The 23506-nt window shown below is 49.3% G+C and overlaps 1 protein-coding gene and 1 long non-coding RNA gene across 3 annotated transcripts in view; one reads left to right on the forward strand and one right to left on the reverse strand.

Moving 5' to 3' along the window:
* RPH3A (rabphilin 3A) overlaps positions 1–23506 on the reverse strand; it is a 113879-nt gene that overhangs the window by 89781 nt on the left and 592 nt on the right. Inside the window, exon 1 of one of the 2 annotated variants that reach the window (XM_083453942.1) lies at positions 19025–19274. The exons of the other annotated variant lie outside the window; for it this stretch is intronic. The gene's annotated coding sequence lies outside the window, so the exon portion shown is untranslated. Of the gene's footprint in view, positions 1–19024; positions 19275–23506 lie in introns of those variants that run through there. 2 annotated transcript variants of the gene reach the window in all.
* LOC310684030 overlaps positions 1–23506 on the forward strand; it is a 99375-nt gene that overhangs the window by 55898 nt on the left and 19971 nt on the right. The gene's annotated exons all lie outside the window — the stretch shown is intronic.

Genomic DNA, 23506 nt, shown 5'->3' on the forward strand with positions numbered 1-23506 from the left:
GCAAAGTTCTTAACCCGAGGTACTATTTCTGGGTTGGCGGAGTCTGTAACCTGAAGCATCTGTAACCTAAAGCGTATGTAACCCGAGGTACCACTGTACAACCCCAGCATAGGATGGAGGGGCTCACAGCAAGAACACCCCAACAGATCTTCCTTCTCCAATAGTGGCAGCTATCCAGGACGGAGCAAGCAGGTCTCTGCTGTCTCCAGCCTCCAGCACACTCCCAACTCTGCTTTCTAGCACACAACTTTGGCTATTGTGCTGCTACCTAGTAGCTAGAGAAACTCCTTTGGTTATGCTATTCATGGTGGCCAAAGCCATTATCAAAGGGGCTGGTTCAACAAGCTTGTTCTCTTTTGTTCTAACAGCCCTCCCCATAAAAAGGTAAAGGTAATAGGACCCCTGACCATTAGGTCCAGTCGTGACCGACACTGGGGTTGCGGCGCTCATCTCGCTTTATTGGCGAAGGGAGTCGGCGTACAGCTTCCGGGTGATGTGTCCAGCAAGACTAAGCCACTTCTGGAGAACCAGAGCAGCACACGGAAACGCTGTTTACCTTCCCGCCAGAGCGGTACCTATTTATCTACTTGCACTTTGACGTGCTTTCGAACTTCTAGGTTGGCAGGAGCAGGGACCGAACGATGGGAGCTCACCCCGTCGCGGGGATTCAAACCGCTGACCTTCTGATCGGCAAGTCTAGGCTCTGTGGTTTAACCCACAGTGCCACCCGCGTCCCAACAGCCCTCCCCATACAGGATTCCAAAAATTGGAAGGGACCTGAGGCATCATCCAGACTTGACTGCCCCCAAACCCACAACCTCTGGATCTTTTTTAAAAAAGGGGTGGGAACTGTTACATCAAGAATGGCTTACATAGAGACATGCCAGGCGCATGCATAATCTCTCTCCAGCATTTATATTTATGCCACAGAACGCAAACAAAGTCCTTGGCATTAGCAATTGAACCAAATTATTTATCTGTTATCCTCTTAATAGCAGGTGCAGATTGTTCCTCTCCTCGCTGGAGAATTATGTCCTTATTTTGTTATGATGATTAAACCAGGAAAAAAAATCCCATTGTAGGGGAAATTCATCACAGAAGAGCCCCCCCCCCCCTTTTTTTTTTCTCAGACGGCACGACAGCAGCAGAGTTCAGAAAGAGAGAAAATAAACATTCTGCTGCTCCATATGCTTTGGATTTCTGAAAATGGCAAAGCAAAGCCAGGAGAAAATTCATGCCTGGGGTACAACTAAAGGAATACTACCTGTGCAAGCAGAATGGCCACAGCTCAGGGGCAGAGCTCCTGCTTGGATGAAGGTCCCAAGTTCCAGTCTTGGTGTCTCCAGGTGGGGTTGAGAGAGACTCCCTGCCAGAAGCCCTGGAGACCCACTGCTGCCTGTCAGTGTAGACAGAAGGAGCTAGACCAGTGTCCCCAAACTTGGATCTCCAGCTGTTTTTGGACTACAACTCCCATCATCCCTAGCTAGCAATTCCCATTGTAGGGCCATAAGAAACCACCCAAGGCACCAAGAGTAGCTGGGATAACGCAGGCAGATATCTGAAGTATTAATAACAACAACAATAATAGAACATCCCTATTTTCATTAGAGAAATGTTGGAGGTTATGAAGCTCCATGTCCCAGCATGGCACCATTATGCAGGACTGAACCCTGAAACAGGAAAAGGAAGCCAGCTCTCTGAATTCTACACCATTCACAGTCTGTTTTGCTTGTTTAAAGTTGTGCCTCTTTGTGCTGTTGTGCGGCGACGCTTTCTGAGTCCACACCGCTGTGTCTCTTCCGACACGCAGGAGCTGCTTTCTGAGCTCCCATGTGTCCTGGCTTTCCTCGTGCAAATGGAGTGGTGTGCGGCAGGAATCTAGCATCAAGACTCAGCGCTGACCTAGCAAGTCAACACCCAACGTACGGCTGGCGCACTGTAGCACTGCGCATGGTTTAGCTCTCGGTCGCTCCCATATAAACGTCCGTGCAGTCTTGATGTCAAACTGACCCGTTGCAGTGCTCACAGATTCAGTTTTACCTACATCAGATAAAATGTCCTATGCTGCTTTCCCTCCAGGAAGCCCACCTTGGGAACAAAATCGCAACTCGGCAAAATCTCTCCAGACCAGAAAGGCAGTTTATTTCCTATCCACTTATGGTGCCCAATGGTCCTTTGAGAAGGGACCCGTTAGTGACCTGCAAATATGGGGGTGAAAGAGGAAGATTATTCTCTGGGAGCTTCTCTCCCTGTAGGGCCATAGCAAACCCCCCCAAAGGCCTTTCTGAGAAAGGAGAGGTCCGTCAGGAGAACAAGGCTGGCATTGATGGAACAGGCTCAAATGTTTCTTATTCAATGTTGTAAAGAGATAAGCAAACTCAGGAGTGCCCATGGCCGTGGTGCTATTGGGGGGGGGCATGGCAGGGAGGAGGGAGATTGCAGGAAGGAGGGAGGCCAAGACTTTACATGGTAATAGGAACTTACTATAACTTTTGATTTCCCAGAAATCAGGTGGTTTACAAGAAATCAGGTGGTATTGTATTCTGCAAATGTATAAAAAGCTGGCTCACTCAAAATTCGGGGGGGCAGACATCAGGCAAACGCTTGTCGGTACCATTTTTGTCATGACAAAATAAACGATTCTGTTACTGCTGTCATTTTGACTCTTTGAAGCAACTCCCCGATTGCTCCGAGGATCCCAGGAAAAACAAAACAAATAATAATAATAATAATAATAATAATAATAATAATAATAATAATTTATTATTTGTACCCCGCCCATCTGGCTGGGTTTCCCCAGCCACTCTGGGCGGCTTCCAACAAGAATGAAAAATACACTAAAATGTCACATATTAAAAACTTCCCTGAACAGGGCTGCCTTCAGATGTCTTCTGAATGTCAGGTAGTTGTTTATCGCTTTGACATCTGATGGGAGGGCGTTCCACAGGGCGGGCGCCACTACCGACAAGGCCCTCTGCCTGCTTCCCTGTAACTTGGCCTCTCGCAGTGAGGGAACCGCCAGAAGGCCCTCGGAGCTGGACCTCAGTGTCCGGGCAGAACGATGGGGGTGGAGACGCTCCTTCAGGTATACTGGACCGAGGCCAGTATAATATGTGACATTTTAGTGTGTTTTTCATCCTTGTGGAAGCCGCCCAGAGTGGCTGGTGAAACCCAGCCAGATGGGCGGGGTAGAAAACAAAGGAAGGGTCTTTCACCATCATCAGAGGTCCTGCTCCCTAGTAGAGCGGTCTTTGCCAACCTGCTGACCTTCTGGTTTTTTTGGCCTACAACTCCCATCAGCCCCAGGATGACAGGGCAATGCCTTTGAGGCTTATGGGTCTCCAGCAGGAGAAGGGTCTTCTTCCCCCTGGTCCCTTGATCCATGTGTGAAGTGGGTTCATAGGACCTTCCATGTGTGAAGTGGGTTCTTGGCCTTAGAGGTAGGCTCCTTTTTTTGATCCACTCACACGTCAGGAAGTCCTAGGTGTTCATAGAGGAATGGGGCAAAACATGCCCCCTGAATTTCAGTGGATCCAGTGGGGGGGGGGCAAGGGGAAGCCCCATCCCCCAACCCTCCACTCATTCCCAAACTGCAGCCTCTGCAATTTGTCCCTCCATGTTCATCATCATTCCATAGCATGGCTGGTGAGGACACAAAACAGAGCCTTCTCTGTGGCTGCTCCCATTCTTTGGAATTCCCTCCTAAGGCTGACTCCCTCTTTGCTATCCTTCTGCTGGCAGGCTGGGAGCTTCCTTCTTCAGACAGGCCTTTGAGGGTCAGAAAATGCTAAGCAGTGGACCACAGTCAAGGTTCAAAGACTTCCCCCCCGGAAGCTGCCCAGTAGATCATGGGAACCGCTGAATTTTTACTTATTCATTTATCTTGCTAGTTCTAAATGCGTTCCGATGCATTTTCACTATTGCTTTTAACTTTTTTTGCTTTGCATTTTACAACGATGCTTTCAAATCTTGGAAGCAGCCTTGAATCCTATCTAGGGACAAAGGTGGGATATAAATCTATTAAATAAATCACGTTCTCCTCCTTCCTCTCCCCGTTCCCTACAACAAGCCCTTAACAAGGGTAGAGGAGACCCATGAAAGATACAGTGGTGCCCCGCAAGACGAAATTAATTCGTTCTGCAAGTTTTTTCGTTCTACGAGTTTTTTCGTCTTGCAAAGCACCAATGTGTATTGACGGTTTCCCATAGGAATGCATTGGCGGTTTTTTTTAAAAAGGCGCAAGACGTTTCGTCTTGCGAAGCAAGCCCATAGGGAAATCCGTCTTGCGAAGCAACTCAGAAAACGGAAAACTCTTTCGTCTTGCGAGGCATTCATCTTGCGAGGCATTCGTCTTGCGGGGCACCAAGTTAGTATTACCTCTTCTACTATTGCTACTATGATTAGCCTCTGTGCAATGCAGTTCTTTGCACAGAAAAGCAAGCGAGAGGTCTCTGCCCAGAGGAGCTTAAAAGCTAAATCTCAATTAAGGAGGAGGAAACTTGAGGGGAAGGGAAACTGAGCCAATGTCACAGAAAAGACCTCTTGTCTGCACTTATATGTCCCTTAGCTCTCAAGGCCTCCAGGCCTTCGGTATTTTTTGAGAGGGATGAAAGCACATAGTCCAAACCTTTAGGTGGATTAAAGTGTTCTGACACCTTCGCACGAAAAAAAATCATGTTTAAAAGTGGGGGGTGGAGGAGTTGCTTTCTGCATTTGGAACGGGGTGGGGAAATGAATGGGAAAGTTTGGGGTGAATGCATGATAAACACCCCGTACGCAAATCAGGATAAATTCTCTTTGCTGTAACAGCCCCGCAAACAAGTCCAAACAAACGCTGGAGAATCGAAGCACTGAGTGAGCTTTGTGCAAGCAAATCAGGGTGAATGCTGAATAAACAGGTCGTCTGCAGGAGTTCTTCATTTCAGCAGGGAAGAGGGCAGATCATCTCAGGAATTAAGCAGGACAAATGTCCCTTTCCTGTTCCCCACGCTCATCCTGGTGTGATTTTTGCTTAGTAAAAACTCCCTGGAACTTGTCACATCACAGCTGCTGCCCGTGTGTTGGGCAGGATGTTTAAATTGGATTCTTTAATGGTGCATTTTAATTAAGGTGTATTTCAATAGTGTTGTGCAAGCGGTTTCTGTATTTTGTAAACTGCTTAGATGCCTATTTTGGCATTACGCAGTAGTGCTCTTTTCTTTAAAAAAATGTTTAGTGGTACTCTCATTTTGATACAAGGAAACCACCATTTTATAGTTCAAATTGGGGGAAATCAATACAGTAAATGGACAAAAGTACAAAGATTCACAATAGGTACCCTGGCGTACCCCCAGAAAAAGCACTTATATTGTTATTATATATATTATATACTGTATATTATAATAAAATATTTTATTATTTTAAAAATATTGTTATTATTATAAAAAGCAGTATATTGTTATTATTGTTATTGTTATTGGCTAGATCAGGGGGCCATAAGCTTCTTTAGATCCTTCCAGGAAGCTCACAAAAACCAGGCATGGAAGCAGCAGCCCTCCCTCCCTTGTTCTGTCTCCAGCACTTTTGATTCGGTGGTTGTGGTTGTTGTTTAGTTGTGTCTGACGCTTCGTGACCCCATGGACCAGAGCATGCCATGCACTCCTGTCTTCCACTGCCTCCCGCAGTTTGGTCCAACTCATGCTGGTAGCTTCAAGAACACTGTCCAATCATCTCGTCCTCTGTCGTCCCCTTCTCCTTGTGCCCTCCATCTTTCCCAACATCAGGGTATTTTCCAGGGAGTCTTCTCTTCTCATGAGGTGGCCAAAGTATTGGAGCCTCAGCTTCAGGATCTGTCCTTTCAGTGAGCGCTCGGGGCTGATTTCCTTCAGAATGGATACGTTTGATCTTCTTGCAGTCCATGGGACTCTCAAGAGTCTCCTCCAGCACCATAATTCAAAAGCATCCATTCTTCGGCGATCAGCCTTCTTTATGGTCCAGCTCTCACTTCCATACATCACTACTGTAAGTTACCAGTTTAAACAGGGACATTGAAAGCTGTCTTCGACTGTGTTCATTTAGGTCAGTGTCGTCTGCACTGGCCAGCAACAGCTCTCCGGACTCTTGAACGGGAGTCGGGAATTGAGGATGAGGCCTTCTGCATGCAGATCATATGCTCTGCCAGTAGCTGTAGCCCTTCCTTCCCCAGTGTTGTGGTCCCAGTCCGAAATGCAGGAAGCTCAGTCGCAAATGGTGGCAGACCCTCCAAGCACCCCTATTTTCCAGGGACAGCCCCTGATTTACAGAAGCCATCCCGGTTTCCAGTTTGATCCCAGAATGTCCCACTTTGACTTAAAGGTAAAGGGGCCCCTGACCATTAGGTCTAGTCGTGGCCGACTTGGGTTGCAGCGCTCATCTCGCTTTACTGGCCGAGGGAGCCGGCGTACAGCTTCCGGGTCATGTGGCCAGCATGACTAACCCGCTTCTGGTGAACCAGAGCAGCGCACGGAAACGCTGTTTACCTTCCTGCCGGAGCAGTACCTATTTATCTACTTGCACTTTGATGTGCTTTCGAACTGCTAGGTTGGCAGGAGCTGGGACTGAGCAACGGGAGCTCACCCCGTCGCGGGGATTCGAACCGCCGACCTTCTGATCAGCAAGTCCTAGGCTCTGTGGTTTAACCCACAGCGCCACTTAGAACGTCCCTATTTTCATCAGAGAAATGTTGGAGGGTATGGAGCTATGTGTCACACATACACCCCAGCCAAGGAGATAAGTAACTAGACAACTTTTAGAAGACATCTGAAGGCAGCCCTGTATAGGGAAGGTGTTTTTTTTAATGTTTTGTTATGTTTTTATATATGTTGATCGCTGCCCAAAGCGGCTAGGGCAACCCAGTCAGAAGGGTTGGGAATAATAATAATAATATAGACATCCCTATATTCATCAGAGAAATGTTGGCGGGTATGCAGTGGTGACACCAGAAAAACATTTGGAGTGGGGCTCAGAAGTATGTAGGCAAGTTGTTTTCCACATGTGTATATAGATCTCTGAAGTGTCCATTAATGACAGGTGTCCATCAATGCAGGGGAGGCGGGGGGGCGAGCTCCTTTGGGGGGACACCTTGCCCCCCTCCTCTAGTGCTACCCACGGCCACAAATCTCCAATCATGTAGCGTGGCCCGCAGTCCATCTTGCAGACTCAGAGAGAAGGCAGAATTCGAACCCAAGACTTCCCGGTCTAGCGCAGGGCCCCTGATTCCAGGCCTGAGCCTCGTCTCTTAATAACAGCACAGTCTTAGAGTTATATAAACCCTCGTGATACGCTGCGCTTTCCGAAACACAGCAGTGACCTGGCGGGGGGGGGGGTCTGGAGGAAACCCAAAAGCTGCCACATTGGATCTCTTTTATCTTTTACCCCGTTGCCGTTCCGAAGGGCCCACCGCCCTCTCCATCCCAAAAGAGCTTCAGTGGCAGCCTCACCATGGCAACTGCATCCGCTCCCCCCCCCTCATATCCGCCCCCCCCCCCCCGCAAGCCAGTGAACCACTAAATGCCAGAGAAAAGCCAGGCGGAGAGATGGAGATCTGTAAAAATAACCCACGGCGAGGACGGGGCTTAGAAGAAGGCGCTGCAAATCTCTGTTGAAAATCCAAAAGCGGGGCACTGAATACCTGCTGGGCTGAATTTTAAAATCCATCGCAGGCAGTTAAAAGGGGAGGAAAGAGAGGACACCTGCTGGCTCCTGCTTCTCCTCCTCCTCCTCCTCCCCGCTGCACCAATTCCTGAACGGAACCATGTATCGCATTGCTAAAGATTTGACCAGCAAACCTTCCCAGCTTCGGATTGCGAGAAGGAGAGGTTTCAGTATGAATACACCTGGTCAGTGGCGTAGCGTGGGTTGTCAGCACCCGGGGCAAGGCAAGTAATTTGCGCCCCCTAACCCGTGGATTTGCGCCCCCTAACCCTAACCCCCAGGTGTTGCGCCCGGTGCGGCCGGCCCCCCCTGCACCCCCCACGCTACGCCACTGCACCTGGTTCACCCTCTCCCAAGCAAAGCACGCCTCTCCTTCAAAATCCGAACGAGTCGAGATTTTTGGTGCCAGAAATAACGTACGGTATATAATAATCGAGGTAATATGTAAAAAATGCATTGTATTGGGGAAACTGGCTTGCAAAAAATGTATTAGGCGAAACTGGTTCCATTAGGATGACTGCGCATGAAAGCGCAAACAAAATTCCATTTTTAAAAAAAATAATGAATGAATGCAGAAATTGGGAAAACTGGGTTTAAGATGAGGGAAACGGGAACTGGAGGTATAGAAATGTTCTTCCATCCCAGTCTCCAGAAGATTATTCTGGATGATAATTTGCTTAATTTGCAATGCTGCCTCCAAAGAAGACACTCAGGGTGTAAGTATAAAAGGAGAAAGATACTGAAATGGACAGGGGGGTAGGATCCAGCAACAACAATACGAGAAGCCAGCAATTGAGCAATTAAAAGGAGAGCTAAAAACTTTAATGAGGACAAAAAGGCTTAAAATGCCAAGAAACAAAAGCAAATTAAATGAGGAAAAGGGATCTAAAAACAAGACATTTCAAAGCAGCAAATTTTAAAAGCCTGGGGAAACGTAAAAGTCAGCAGACGATAAAAAGATCTTAAAGGAGGGATGGACAAACACATCCTTTTCAATCTCTCAGATTTCATAGAATCATAGATTTGGAAAGGACCCAAGGGTCATCTAGTCCAACCCCTAAAATATCTTCCTCAGTCTGTGATATATGCTAGACCTCATGAAAACTCAACCCACATTTTAAGGCACATGTGCAAACAATTTCCCCCAATAAAATTCATTTGTGTATGTTATTCGCATCACCATATACATATAGGCTACTTTCCCCTGTTTACACATTTTCCCTGAATATACATTTTTGTACACATTTGGGGGTTGAAAATTCAAAGAAGCGTGGATTTCAAAGGACGCCTGTTTTGTTTCAGGAAGTGCAAATTAAGCAAGTCCACATTAAAGTCAACTGAGCAGAAATGGAGCCACCAGCAAGAAGGCCCTTTGCTTGTATTGCAGAGATCAGCCTGCACCAACCTGGTGCCCCTCCAGATGTTTTGGGAATTGTAGCCTGCATCTGGAGGGCATCAAGTCAGTTGGTGGAATCTGGTACTTGAACGGTGGTACCTGTGTATCAACGGTAACGGTGGATCAAAAAACCTCAGAGGTATTTCCTTTTAGGACTAACCGATCAACAATTCCATACATTTGAGAGGTAGTGTGGTGCAATGGTGAGAATGTTGAGCAAAGGCCTGGGGAGACCCAAGTTCAAATTCCCCACTCAGCCATGAGTATCGCTGGATGGAATTGGACCAGTCACAGGCAGATCACACAACTGCACAGGGTTGTGTGTGGATAAAATGTGAGCCTGAGCAGGCCCTTGGAAGAATATGTGAAACAATAAAACAGCAAGGTTATTTATCACACTGTTTGGCCCTTTCCCATCTCCTTTAGGAATTCTAGAAACACAACACTGGCAAGCCCCTTCCCCACCTGTGCTGCGTTTGGGGGGGCTGCGTCAGACGGCTGTGCCTGCAACAGAGTAAGTCACGTTCCAGAGTTTTGCTGGATGAGCTCCGAGTTCAAATCCCGGCACAACCGTTACACACGAGACAGAATCAGAGAATTGTAGGACTGGAAGGGACCACATGAAACATCTAGTCCAATCCCCTACAATCTCAACTAAAGCATTTACGTAACCTCTGCTTAAAAATCTCCAATGAAGGGAAGGCCACCACCTTCCAGAGCCTCTTACAGCCAGAAAGTTTTTTCGTAGGTTTAGCCTGAATCTCCTTCCTTGTAACTTGAAGCCATTGGTTTGAGTCCCACCCTCCAGAGAAGGAGAAAACAGGCTTGCTCCATCTTCCAGATGACAGCCCTTGAGATATTGGAAGATCATCTCTCAGTCTCCTCTTTACCAGGCTAAACATACCCAACTCCTTCAACCGTTCCTCATAAGGCTTGGTTTCCAGAACTTTGATCTCTCAGCGGCCTTTGATACAATCGACCATAACATCCTTCTGGACCGTCTAGAGGGGCTGGGAGCTGGGGGCACTGTTATACAGTGGTTTCGCTCCTTCCTCCTGGGCCGTGTTCAGAAAGTGGTGGGGGGGGGGGTTGAGTGGTCAGACCCCTGGGCCCTCACTTGTGGGGTGTCTCAGGGTTCCGTCCTCTCCCCCATGCTTTTTAACATCTATATGAAGCCGCTGGGAGAGATCATCGGGGGTTTGGACTGGGTGTCCACCAATATGCAGATGATACCCAGCTCTACCTCTCTTTCAAATCAGAACCAGTGAAGGCGGTGAAGGTCCTGTGTGAGTGCCTGGAGGCGGTTGGAGGATGGATGGCGGCTAATGGATTGAAGTTGAATCCTGACGAGACAGAAGTACTGTTTTGGGGGGACAGGGGGCGGGCTGGTGTGGAGGACTCCCTGGTCCTGAATAGGGTAACTGTGCCCCTGAATGACCAGGTGCGCAGCCTGGGAGTCATTTTGGACTCACAGCTGTCCATGGAGGCGCAGGTCAATTCTGTATCCAGGGCAGCTGTCTACCAACTCCACCTGGTACGCAGGCTGAGACCCTACCTGCCGGCGGACTGTCTCGCCAGAGTGGTGCATGCTCTAGTTATCTCCTGCTTGGACTACTGCAATGCGCTCTACATGGGGCTACCTTTGAAGGTGACTCGGAAACTACAACTAATCCAGAATGAGGCAGCTAGACTGGTGACTGGGGGCGGCCACCGAGACCACATAACACCGGTCTTGAAAGACCTACATTGGCTCCCAGTACGTTTCTGAGCACAATTCAAAGTGCTGGTGTTGACCTTTAAAGCCCTAAACGGCCTCGGCCCAGTATACCTGAAGGAGCGTCTCCACCCCCATCGTTCTGCCCAGACACTGAGGTCCAGCGCCGAGGGCCTTCTGGCAGTTCCCTCATTGCAAGAAGCAAAGCTACAGGGAACCAGGCAGAGGGCCTTCTCGGTAGTGGCGCCCGCCCTGTGGAACGCCCTCCCATCAGATGTCAAAGCGATAAATAACTACATCTTAAGGCAGCCCTCTTCAGGGAAGTTTTTTATCTGTGATATTTTAGTGTATTTTTGGTTTCTATGGAAGCCGCCCAGAGTGGCTGGGGAAACCCAGCCAGATGGGCGGGGTACAAATAATTAATAATAATAATAATAATAATAATAATCCTGATTGGATTCCTCTCCTCAACACACCTTCCAGCTTGTCAACATCCTTCTTAAATTGGCCGTGCTCACTATATTGGATGCCCCTGAATTAAAGGATCAGTCAAATTTATGGTGGAGATCCATCCATAGCTATGAGCCTCCATATTCCAAAGCACTATACCTCTAAGTACCAGCGGGAACCAAGAGGGGAAAGCCATCTTGCCATTTTACGCTGAGCTTCCACGGGCTTCTGGCTGTGCACTGTTGGAAACAGGCTACTAATTCAAATGGACCTTGATTTGATTGAGTAAAGCAGTTATTAAGTCCTTCGAGGGGGCCCTTGCCATGGATTGATTTTCGGGGGGGGGGGCATGAGTGGAACCAATGGGAGTTAAAGCCCATCAACATCTGGAGGTCCATAGACTACTCTCCTGTGATTTGTTGCATGCTCTTGCTCTTAGCCTCAGTTCCCCCAGCTGTGAAGTGGGCATAAATAATGATGCCTCTAGCCTAACAGATGGAGAATTAAAGACAGATAGATGATAGATGATAGATAGATAGATGATAGATAGATAGATAGATAGATAGATAGATAGATAGATGGATGATAGATAGATATAGATAGACAGATAGATGACAGATGATAGATAGATATAGATAGATGATAGATGATAGATAGATAGATAGATGATAGATAGATAGATAGATAGATAGATAGATAGATAGATGATAGATAGATAGATAGATGATAGATAGATAGATGATAGATAGATAGATAGATGATAGATAAGTAGATGATAGATGATAGATGATAGATAGATAGATAGATAGATAGATAGATGATAGATAGATAGATAGATGACAGATAGAGATAGATAGATAGATAGATAGATAGATAGATAGATAGATAGATAGATAGATAGATGATAGATAGATGATAGATAGATGATAGATAGATTCCAGCCTCCATCAAGCACTTCCACAAAGATGAACAAGAGAGACCCTTTTATTTTTGCTGTGGAAACAGTCATTATGGCGCCCCTTCTGCCCCCTTCTGCCCCCCCCCCCCAGCAACAAACTGATTTGCACAGAAGAAATTTTCAGAGCTGAGCTCCTGGGAAAGAAACCCACATTCACTGAAGGGGCTTTTTGGCAGCGAACGCTCAGTCCATTTTCGGCACTGTACATTCTGTATGTGTACAAGCTAGTACTAGCTCTGTGCGAGGATCTGCATCCATTAACGGACCCATTTAAGAGCAGGGCATCTTAGAGAGCAAGCAGTAGCGCCATGTAGCAAGCCAGATCGATTCCACACTCCTGATGTACCAGAACCGCCCCTGTAGCCTGTGGCACAAGACCTGCGTGGAAATGTCACGGCTAATTCTGAAATGGATTAAAGCACCTTTCAAGCTCAGTTAGTAAGTGATGTCTCTCTGGGATTAAAAGGGGGAGCAAGCAGGAACTAAAAGGTTCGACTCTGCTCCTAATTCATTAGGTAGTCCTAGCGCAGATGATCCTGCACACACACAAAGTACAGCAGTACAGCGGTACCTCGGTTTAAGAGCAGTCCAGTTTAAGAACAATTTGGTTTACAAACTCTGCAAAACCGGAAATAGTGTCTTGGTTTGAGAACTTTACCTCGGTCTAAGAACAGAAGCCGAACGGTGGAAAGGCACCGGCAGCAGGAGGCCTCGTTAGGGAAAGTGCACCTCGGTTTAAGAACGGTTTTGGTTTAAGAATGGACTTCTGGAACAGATTAAGATTGGCTACCTTTGAAGGTGACCTGGAAACTACAACTAATCCAGAATGAGGCAGCTAGACTGGTGACTGGGGGCGGCCGCCGAGACCACATAACACCGGTCTTGAAAGACCTACATTGGCTCCCAGTACGTTTCCGAGCACAATTCAAAGTGTTGGTGCTGACCTTTAAAGCCCTAAACGGCCTCGGCCCAGTATACCTGAAGGAGCATCTCCACCTCCTGCGTTCTGCCCGGACACTGAGGTCCAGCTCCGAGGTCCTTCTGGCGGTTCCCTCATTGCGAGAAGCAAAGCTACAGGGAACCTGGCAGAGGGCCTTCTTGGTAGTGGCGCCCGCCCTGTGGAACGCCCTCCCTCCAGATGTCAAAGAGATAAACAACTACCTGACATTCAGAAGACATCTCAAGTCAGCCCTGTTCAGGGAAGTTTTTAATGTCGGACATCTTAGTGTATTTTTGGTCTTTTGCTGGAAGCCGTCCAGAGTGGTTGGGGAAGCCCAGCCAGATGGGTGGGGTACAAATAATAAATTATTATTATTATTATTATTATTATTATTATTATTATTATTATTTGTAAACCAAGGTACCACTGTACTGGGCCATCGCTAAGTCCCCAGGTAGGGCTGGGACTGAACCCTGCTTGAAGCTCCACGTGGTAGCCTGAAACAAGCCACTCTCGCACAACTTCAATTTCACCATCTCCAGCATTAGAGATCACAACACCCACTCACTTTACAGCAGATAAGAACACTTTATACAGATGTTGTTGGACCACAACTCCCACAATGCCTGTCTACTGGAGATCCTGGCTGGGCCTGATGGGACTTCAACAATAGCTAAAGAACCACAGCCCTGCTTTGCAAGGTTGTCGTGAGGGTTGCAACTGGATAACACACATGAAGCACTTTGAACAGTTGGAATAATTATTGCAGTCCGTCTCCTTCACGGAGTCCCTTGGGCAAGCCTCGGTTTCCCTTCCGTGGTGTGCAACCACCTCAGGCCTTTTTTTGTCACAGAAGCCCATCCTAGAATCGTAGAATCATAGAATCATAGAGTACGAAGAGACCACAAGGGCCATCGAGTCCAACCCCCTGCCAAGCAGGAAACACCATCAGAGCACTCCTGACATATGGTTGTCAAGCCTCTGCTTAAAGACCTCCAAAGAAGGAGACTCCACCACACTCCTTGGCAGCAAATTCCACTGTCGAACAGCTCTTACTGTCAGGAAGTTCTTCCTAATGTTTAGGTGGAATCTTCTTTCTTGTAGTTTGGCTCCATTGCTCCGTGTCCGCTTCTCTGGAGCAGCAGAAAACAACCTTTCTCCCTCCTCTGTGTGACATCCTTTTATATATTTGAACATGGCTATCATATCACCCCTTAACCTCCTCTTCTCCAGGCTAAACATGCCCAGCTCCCTTAGCCGTTCCTCATAAGGCATCGTTTCCAGGCCTTTGACCATTTTGGTTGCCCTCCTCTGGACACGTTCCAGTTTGTCAGTGTCCTTCTTGAACTGTGGTGAATCCTTTTAATCCCAAATGTATTCTTTTGCAGAACTGTAGCACTGGAAGGTGCATCGCCATTCTAGTCCAAGCCCCTGCAATGCAGGAATCATGGCTTTAAAAATCCCTGACGGATGTTCAAAATCCTCCTCCGAGGAAGGAGAGTCTTCCACCTTCTGAGGGAGTCCATGATCCGCTCTTACCATCAGAAAGTTCTTCCTGGTGTCTGGTCGCCTTCCTTGCCACTTGGCTCCACTTGGTTTGTGTCCTACCCTCCGGAGCAGGAGAAAATAAGCTTGTTCCATCTTCTACAAGACAGCCCTTCAGATCTCTGAAGATAGCTATTCCATCACATCATCCAGGCTAAGCATAGCCAACTCCTCCATCTGTTCTTTAATGTTATATACCCCACCTTTCTTTCATTGGTAGATGGAAGATGGCATACATGGTAAGGCCCTGTGGGGGTTAATTCCCAAGTGGCCTCTCATTCAGACAATGACCACCCCATCTACTTAGCTTCAGGAAGGCCTCTGCACTACAGTGGTACCTCGGGTTAAGTACTTAATTCGTTCCAAAGTTCAGTTCTTAACCTGAAACTGTTCTCAACCTGAAGCACCACTTTAGCTAATGGGGCCTCCCACTGCCGCCGCACCATTTCTGTTCTCATCCTGAAGCAAAGTTCTTAACCCAAGGTACTATTTCTGGGTTAGCAGAGTCTGTAACCTGAAGCGTATATAACCTGAAGCGTATGTAACCCAAGGTACCACTGTACACACATTCAGGACCATCCTCTGTGACATGGGCTGTGGTTCCTCCGCGGGTGAGAGGAAAACACACTCTGTACATCAGGCATGGCCAAACTTGGCCCTCCTGATGTTTTCGGACTACAGTTCCTATCATCCCTGACCACTGGTCCTGTTAGCTAGGGATGATGGGAGTTGTAGTCCCAAAACATCTGGAGGGCCAAGTTTGGCCATGGCAGCTGTACATGGTCAGGCATATCCCAGGAACGAACTCCAGAATCCAGAGCAGGGCCCACGGCCAAGCGCATCCCTTAGCTAAGCCTTGCTGCTCCGCTGTTGGAAAGACCACTGCCGTATAACTGCTGCAGACTCCCGTCTGCCAGGCTCATCGGCAGCCTTTTGCACGGCTGCCAACGAGCAGGCGGGGAAATGTTTCAAAACCTAGAGCTTGGTCAGGAAGATCAGGGCCAGAATTGACAGCTATTGCAATGAGCTCCTTGCTCTCCATGCATGCACACACACAGCTTATGACTCCCCAGAGGATATGGTCCTCAGAGCAAAGAAAACAAAACCCCACAGGTGTGATTCTCAGATGCAGCAGCAGGGCAACCAAGTGGGTCACATGTCATTGTCACGCAGACACGACTTCCACGCAGGGCAGGAGCCAAGAGCCTTTCCTCTGTCACCTGGGGACAGGTGAATTTGTTGGGGACCCAAAACTGGAGCAGAGCCACAGCAAAGGGGGGCAAGGGAATCTCACAAAACTCTTTCTTGTTAGGGTTAAAGACCAGCGTCACATAGAACACATCGTCCAAAAGTGTGTCGTAGGATAAAATAAGAATCAAGTCAGGATACTAGGAAGGGCATTGAAGGTGTGAAGAGGAGGACAACCGAAGGGATCGAGGGTCTGGAAACCAAGCCCTGGGAGGGGTGGTTGGGGGAGCTGGGGGTGTTGAGCCTGGAGAAGAGAAGGCTAAGAGGAGAAGGGCTGTCCCATGGAAGATGGAGCAAGCTTGCTTTCTGCCGCTCCGGAAGGGAGGACTCGAACCAATGGCAAGAAAGGAAATTCCGAGTAAACATCAGGAGGAATTTTCTGGAGGTGGGAGCCGTTTTGACAGTGGAACGGGGTCCCTTGGGAGGTGGTGGACTCCGCTTCCTTGGAGGCATTTAAGCAGAAGGCTGAGTGGCCATCGGTCAGAGATGCTTTAGTTGAGATTCCTGCATTGAAGGGGGTTGGGCTAGATGGCCATTGGGGTCCCTTTCAACTCGACAGTTCTGTGATTCATGAAAATAAGATAAAAGGCAGGGAAAGCTTTTTCCTCTCATTTGCAGGGGGCTTTCCCTTCCTTCCATTCTTCCATCCATTGCCGTTACCACCACCCCCCCATTTCCCTCTCCTTCTCAGAGGACCAAACAAAACTGATTGCTTGCAGAGGACTTTCCTCTCTTCCATTACTCCGTCCATTTGGGTTTAACACCATCACGACCCGCCATTTCCCAGGGTTCTGTTCTGCCTCCCATTTCCCATCTTCATGCAACTTGGCTAAGGCTCGGACCAGTTTCCCCACCTAGAACAATATCTTTTCCAATATTCTTGCATTCCTTTTTTCTTTTCTTTTATGTATCTGTTAACTCTGCACGAATCCCGTTTAAATAGGAATGTGCCTTCTATCACACACGCTCCCATGTTAATCATTTCCGCAGAACACAATGCGATGTACAGGAGTTCCCATCGGTTCGTATTGGAGCTACGAGCACTAGAACGTAATATCCAAACCAGATTACACCTAGGGTGCATCCTGTTTCCAGCAGGGGCCAGTCAGGCAGCTTAGCCCTTTGTTCCCAGTAGACTACCCTAAACAGGGAGGCTCCATCCTTAGGGGCTGAACCCCACGGACAGGCCTCACCTCTGAGAGTTTGTCCAAGTCTTTACAAGAATTGCATTGCTGGATCCTAGCAAATGCCCATCTAGCCTAGAATCCTGCGGCCACCAGTAGCAGCCAGATGATTACCTCCACAGAGCCCAGAAGGCACACACCCACCCCCCATCGGTTGTTTTTACATGCCCATTAGGCAATACAGAAGCACCTCCTTGGCCCCAGCCACCTCCTTCAGAAAGCACTCAGTCAAGGAAAGAGGGTGGACAGGGCTCCCGTCTCATCAATAGATGTGAGGTGGGCAGCTTGCCATTAAAGGTGCAAGAGCCCCGTTCTATTTTATACCTGGCCGCCCATCAGGAAGCTGTCCACCTCCATCCCTCTCAAGGCATTGCAGATCGCAACCTCCTTCATCGTCACCCCAAAAACATATTGCCACTCCAGGTGTACTCAGAATGGGATGTGGGCTTTTGCCCTTTCTCGGCTCCACAGCTCTGCGGGCCTGGGGATCAAAGATGAGCAGGGAGGAATCTGCAAGCCCCAGTAAGTCTGCAGCAAAGCGGGGGCACCAGCCAAGACAACACACACCCTCCCGCTCATTTCGAGGGATGCAAAGCCAACCTTCCACAAGCTTCCCCAAAGCAAGAGAATTTGTGCTTTTTGCTTTCCCTGCATCCCATTCACGTACCAGAACTGTAGTTCCCCACGCCCAGCACTTCAGCCCCCAGCACCAGTGGCGTAGCGTGGGTTGTCAGCACCCGGGGCAAGGCAAGTAATTTGCACCCCCTAACCCGTGGATTTGCACCCCCTAACCTGTGGATTTGCGCCCCCTAACCCTAACCCCCAGATGTTGCGCCCGGTGCGGCCGCCCCCCCTGCACCTCTCACGCTATGCCACTGCCCAGCACCCTCAACACACTACAGTTCCCAGGATTAATTCAGGAAGGTGATGCACTTTAAATGTATGGCAGACGCGCCCAGGGATTAGGGAGTCCTTTGCTGCCAGCTGCCAGCTGCGACTTGGCTGGCTTTGTTGTAACAGGCCGACCCTGTTCAGAAACCTGGCTTGAGATGCTTAATCACAGGGTTGTGGGTTCAAGTCTCATGTTGGGCAAAAGATTCCTGCATTGCAGGGGGTTGGACTAGGGGACCCTCATGGTCCCCTCCAACTCTACAATTCTTTGATTTAACACCTGCAGGTCAAAATCTCACTGATCCGCCCCCCCCCCCCAGCCCAGTTCAATCAGGTTTCGGCCAATGGAAGGCAGTTCCATGCCCAGCAGCCAAGAGCCTGTTGCTGGCAAAGGTGGGGACAGCACTTCAGGCTTCCTGCATGCAGAATTGAACCCCAGCGCTAGGACCCCTCCCCATTTGAGGCAGTGGACCAAAGGGGGGGGGCAAGGAGGAGCCACAGGAAGCCACTTGGAGCATCTGACCAGTCTATCACAGCAGATCCGCCTCGTAATGTATATTTAAAGCACACTCGACGGGCATTTGACTTCCTCTAAAAAGAATACCGGGAGCTGCAGTTCGTTAAGGGTGTTGGGAATTGTAGATTGGTGGAAGAACTACAGATCCCTAGATACTTCAGAGGAGCTTTCAATGGGTGTTGAGTGTGCTTCAAATGCTCTGCCCCCCCAAGCCAGACGCCTGCCAGGGAGCCCCCTCTCCTTTGGGGGGGGGGGTTGAACGAGATGACCCCTGGGCTACTTCTTCTAACGCTGTGATTCTTTGCAGGCTACCGAGGTGAGGTTGCTGAGCTTTCCCACGGCGGGAATGATCGTTCCCGTGTTTTCCAGCAGGAGGCGGGGTGGGGAGGAAACGTGGGAATGCCCCTGCCCGCAACCCGCGCCCAGATCCCTCCCGAGCGCCTAGCGGCGTCGCCCGACCCGTGACCCAACCGGCCAGCCAGCCCAAACAAGCGGGTGAGAGCGGCTTACCGTCAAGGCAGGCTGAGGCTCTCCTTGCGCAGCGGATCTGCGGCAGCGGTTCTGACCGAGGGAGGGAGGAAAAGAGAAAGTCCTCGCTCGCTCGCTGGCTGGCGCGCTTGTTCCTCGCTCCCCTGCTGAGCCGAACGCGGAGATCAAAGGGAACCTGGAGAAAGGCGAGCGGGGGAGAGGTGACGTCGCCCGGGGGAGACGCCCGTGCGCAGCCGAAAGGGAGAGTGCATGCCCTGCGCGCGCCTCGCCGCCGCTCCGTCCAGCTGGGGCGCGAGCCCTCGCCTTCCCCGCATGCGCGAGCCGCCCGGACTAGTCGCAAGAGGCACATCAATCGCAAGCCCTGCCCCGCCTGCCAGGCGAGGCTCCCGCTGCGCAGAGCTTTGCGGGGGGGGGGGAGAGAGCGGGGGCGGGCGGAGGGACTGGCCAGCCGCGTGGGAGGGGCTGGGGAGGGAGCAGATGGACCGGGTGCAAGGGAAACCACAATATACGCGCCGTTCCGACGTGACGGTCAACACGCAGGTTCCTCACGCGCAGGCGGACACGTAAGGAGTTGCTGTCCTCCGCCGGAGGTTTCTAAGCAGAGGTCAGGTGGCTACTCCCTGCCAGGGATGCTTTAGTTTAGCTGCGATTCCTGCACGGCGGGGGGTTGGAGGGACTGGCCAGCCGCGTGGGAGGGGCTGGGGAGGGAGCAGATGGACCGGGTGCAAGGGAAACCACAATATACGCGCCGTTCCGACGTGACGGCCAACACGCAGGTTTCTCACGCGCAGGCGGACACGTAAGCAGTTGCTGTCCTCCGTCGGGGGTTTCTAAGCAGAGGTCAGGTGGCTACTACCTGCCAGGGATGCTTTAGTTTAGCTGCGATTCCTTCACGGCGGGGGGTTGGACTAGATGACCCATGGGTCCCTTCCAGCTCTACACTTCTGGGATTCTAATTCTGGGGTTCTAAGCGCACGGTGTTCACCAACAGCCGTTGGGCTCTTCCCTCGCGAAGGTTTTTTTTTTTTAATGGATCACACCACATTTCAGCTTTCCGCAGGACGGCAGGTTTGGGGAGGGGAGAGCGAAAACAGAGGCTGTAGCTCAGGGGGAGAACATTTTCCTTAAATGCGGAAAGTGCCTGATCCAATCCCTGATGGCGACCCCAGCCTGAAATTCCGGAGAGCTTCTGCCAGTCACTGTGTAGACGATACTGCGCTAGGTGCACCAATAGTCCGACTCAGTGCATTATACTGTATATCCTAAAAGATCGTCCCAATGTGTCTCAGAAACCCCATCCCTCCTTTTTCCTAACTGTGAAACCTCCTAGGATATATATGGCTTCACAATATATATATATTGCAAAATCTTGGGGAACGTTCCGCCCAAATTCTCAGGCAAATTCTGTCTAAACTTAGACGGCGTCCCTGCCCACAATCTTCTCTCTTGCAACGCTTTCATCCTCCGCCACCCCCAGGTCTCCTGCTGTCCCGCTGCCCCCACCCCTAGGCTGCAGGCGCCCGCTGTTAACTCCTCAATCCTCCTTCCCTGCACTCCAACTGCATTTTCTTGCATTCATCCCGTTTCTCTTGTCTGGTGGGGCTTCGCTTGTGCTTGATCCGGAAGCTGCAGTTAGTGCAGAGTGCTGCAGCGCGATTGCTGACAGAGTACAGTGGTACCTCGGGTTAAGAACTTAATTCGTTCCGGAGGGCCGTTCTTAACCTGAAACTGTTCTTGACCTGAAGCACCACTTTAGCTAATGGGGCCTGCTGCTGCTGCCGCGCCGCTGGAGCAGGATTTCTGTTCTCATCCTGAAGCAAAATTCTTAACCCGAGGTACTTTTTCTGGGTTAGCGGAGCCTGTAACCTGAAGCGTATGTAACCCGAGGTACTACTGTATAACACCTGTGCTCAGGAACCTTGCACGGTTAGCTGTTCGCTACCTGGCAGATTCAAAGTTCAGCTTGGGACCAGTTTACCTGTGAGATCAACACACCCCATAGTTGCCCACTGAACTGCTTTGATCAGTGGAACCGGCACTGTTACAGATGCCACATAGTACCCATTCCACTTTTGAAAGAAATTGATCTTGTGTGCTCTTTGGAACTCCCTGCCACTTGACAGCTGGCAGGCACCTTCACTATCTATCTCCCGCCCCCCCAGCGCCTACTAAAAACATTTTTTGTTCAGACAAGGCTACCCAGAAATGCAGAATGTTGCCGTGGCTTAATCTGCTTTTAGCTTATCCCTTATTTTAATTATTTTAAAAAAATATTTAGTTGTTTTTAACCAGTGTGTGTGTGTGTGTGTTGTAAACCATATTGAGGTTTTTCCCTTTTTTTTACAATCAGATGGAGTGTTTGTACGGCAGCCATGAAACTTTGTGGTCCCGATTTTAGGGATAGAAAACAGCCCCTTTTTTTAAAAAAAAAAAGTGGGACTTCGTTGCAGAGGGAATGACAACAGCTGCTGCTCCCCCCCCCCTTTTGAATTCAAACACCTGCCAGTTTTCACTGCAAACGCCTGTTTAATGTTTAGAAATCAATACGAGAGAAACAGAAGCAAGTAAGGGAATGTTAGCTGCATGGGGACAGAAACCGAATGGCCACTGCCCCACAGGCAGTGGGGCGCTTTGAGACTGACACCCTCTGGCTTCTGAACTGTGGTGCGACCAGCTACCGTATTTTTCGCTCTATAAGACGCAGCAGACCACAAGACGCACCTAGTTTTTGGAGGAGGAAAACAAGAAAAAAAAATATTCTGAATCTCAGAAGCCAGAACATCAAGAGGGATCGCTGCACAGCGAAAGCAGCAATCCCTCTTGCTGTTCTGGTTTCTGGGATAGCTGCACAGCCTGCATTCGCTCCATAAGATGCACACACATTTCCCCTTACTTTTTAGGAGGGAAAAGGTGAGTCTTATAGAGCAAAAAATATGGTAACTTTAGACCAGGGATCAGCAAACTTCTTCAGCTGTGCTTCAGACCTTGTGGGGGGCCGGACTATATTTTGGGGAAAAACATGAACAAATTCCTATGCCCCACAAATAACCCAGAGATGCATTTTAAATAAAAGCATACATTCTACTCATGTAAAAACACGCTGATTCACGGACCGTCCGCGGGCCGGATTGAGAAGGCGATTGGGCCGCATCCAGCCCACGGGCCTTAGGTTGCCTACCCATGCTTTAGACCCTGGGCTCAATAGGTTCACAACGATGCCCCTTTAAATAGCTTAGGGGGATTAAGGAAAAACTGCAACAATTTGTTGCAGACTCACCTGCAAAGTCATGGGCCAAGCCAGGAGCCCAGGACCAAAGGATAAGCCAGAATGGGAGGACAAACTAGGAGGCTGGACCACAGCAGAGTCCAGAGAGACCCTTTGGGATCCTCACAACTCTGTGGAACGGTTGCAGTGTTTGGGGTTTTCCAGTTTAGTGAAAAGGCGAGTAAGAAGCGAAATGGCAGAAGTAGATAAAACAATGTCTGGCACGGAGAAACATTTTTCTCCCTCTCTCCTAATGCTTAAGACTCATGGAAACTGAAAGTCGGAAGATTCAGGACAGAGAAAAGAAAATATTTCTTCCTGCTGCACTTAGTTAAACTGCGGAACTCCCTCCCACTGGATGCAGGGAACCTGAATGGCTTTAAAAGAGGACTGGGCAAATTCACGGAAAAGGAGAGGGCTCTCGATGGCAACTAGCCATGTTGGCTATGCTGTGCCCCCATAGTTGGAGGCAGCAATGCTTTCAAACTCCAAATTGCTGGGCGCCACAGGAGGGGAGAAGGAGACCTGTGCTGCTCAGGTCCTGTTTGCAGTTTTCCCACTGAGGCATCTGCTGGTCCCCAGTGAGAACAGGATCCTGGACTTAGATGGGCTGCGGGCCGGATCCAGCAGGCTCTTCTTACGTTCTTAATGCCACCTTGAAGTTGTGATAGGAATTTTGAGGTCTTAGATATATGTTAAATGTTCCTAAGTGTACCAACCAAGCACGTACATAGATCAGCACAGGAAGACCAACCTGGAACCATTTTGATTCCCAAACTGAGCAAATGGTTTCTCCGCAAGGTCAAAGGAAAATGGAAAAGCCTCCCCATTGCCTTTTCCTTCACAAATCCTGTCTTAAGGGCACATTTAAGATATGAATAGGGTGTGAGCCTGTGACTTGGCTCAGGAACAAAGTACAGTGGTACCCCAGGTTAAGTACTTAATTCATTCCGGAGATCCGTTCTTAACCTGAAACTGTTCTTAACCTGAAGCACCACTTTAGCTAATGGGGCCTCCTCCTGCTGCCGCGCCGCTGGAGCCCAATTTATGTTCTCATCCTGAAGCAAAGTTCTTAACCCGAGGTACTATTTCTGGGTTAGCGGAGTCTGTAACCTGAAGCGTATGTAACCCAAGGTACTACTGTATTTATCATTACAACAGACTGGTCAGGCTCCCCAAGCAATCCAATCAAGTGACCATTAAACAGGTCACCTGGCAGACAGGAGGTAAAGAAAGCA

This window comes from Podarcis tiliguerta, assembly GCF_965153285.1.
Source record: "Podarcis tiliguerta genome assembly, chromosome: 8".
NCBI lineage: Eukaryota > Metazoa > Chordata > Lepidosauria > Squamata > Lacertidae > Podarcis > Podarcis tiliguerta.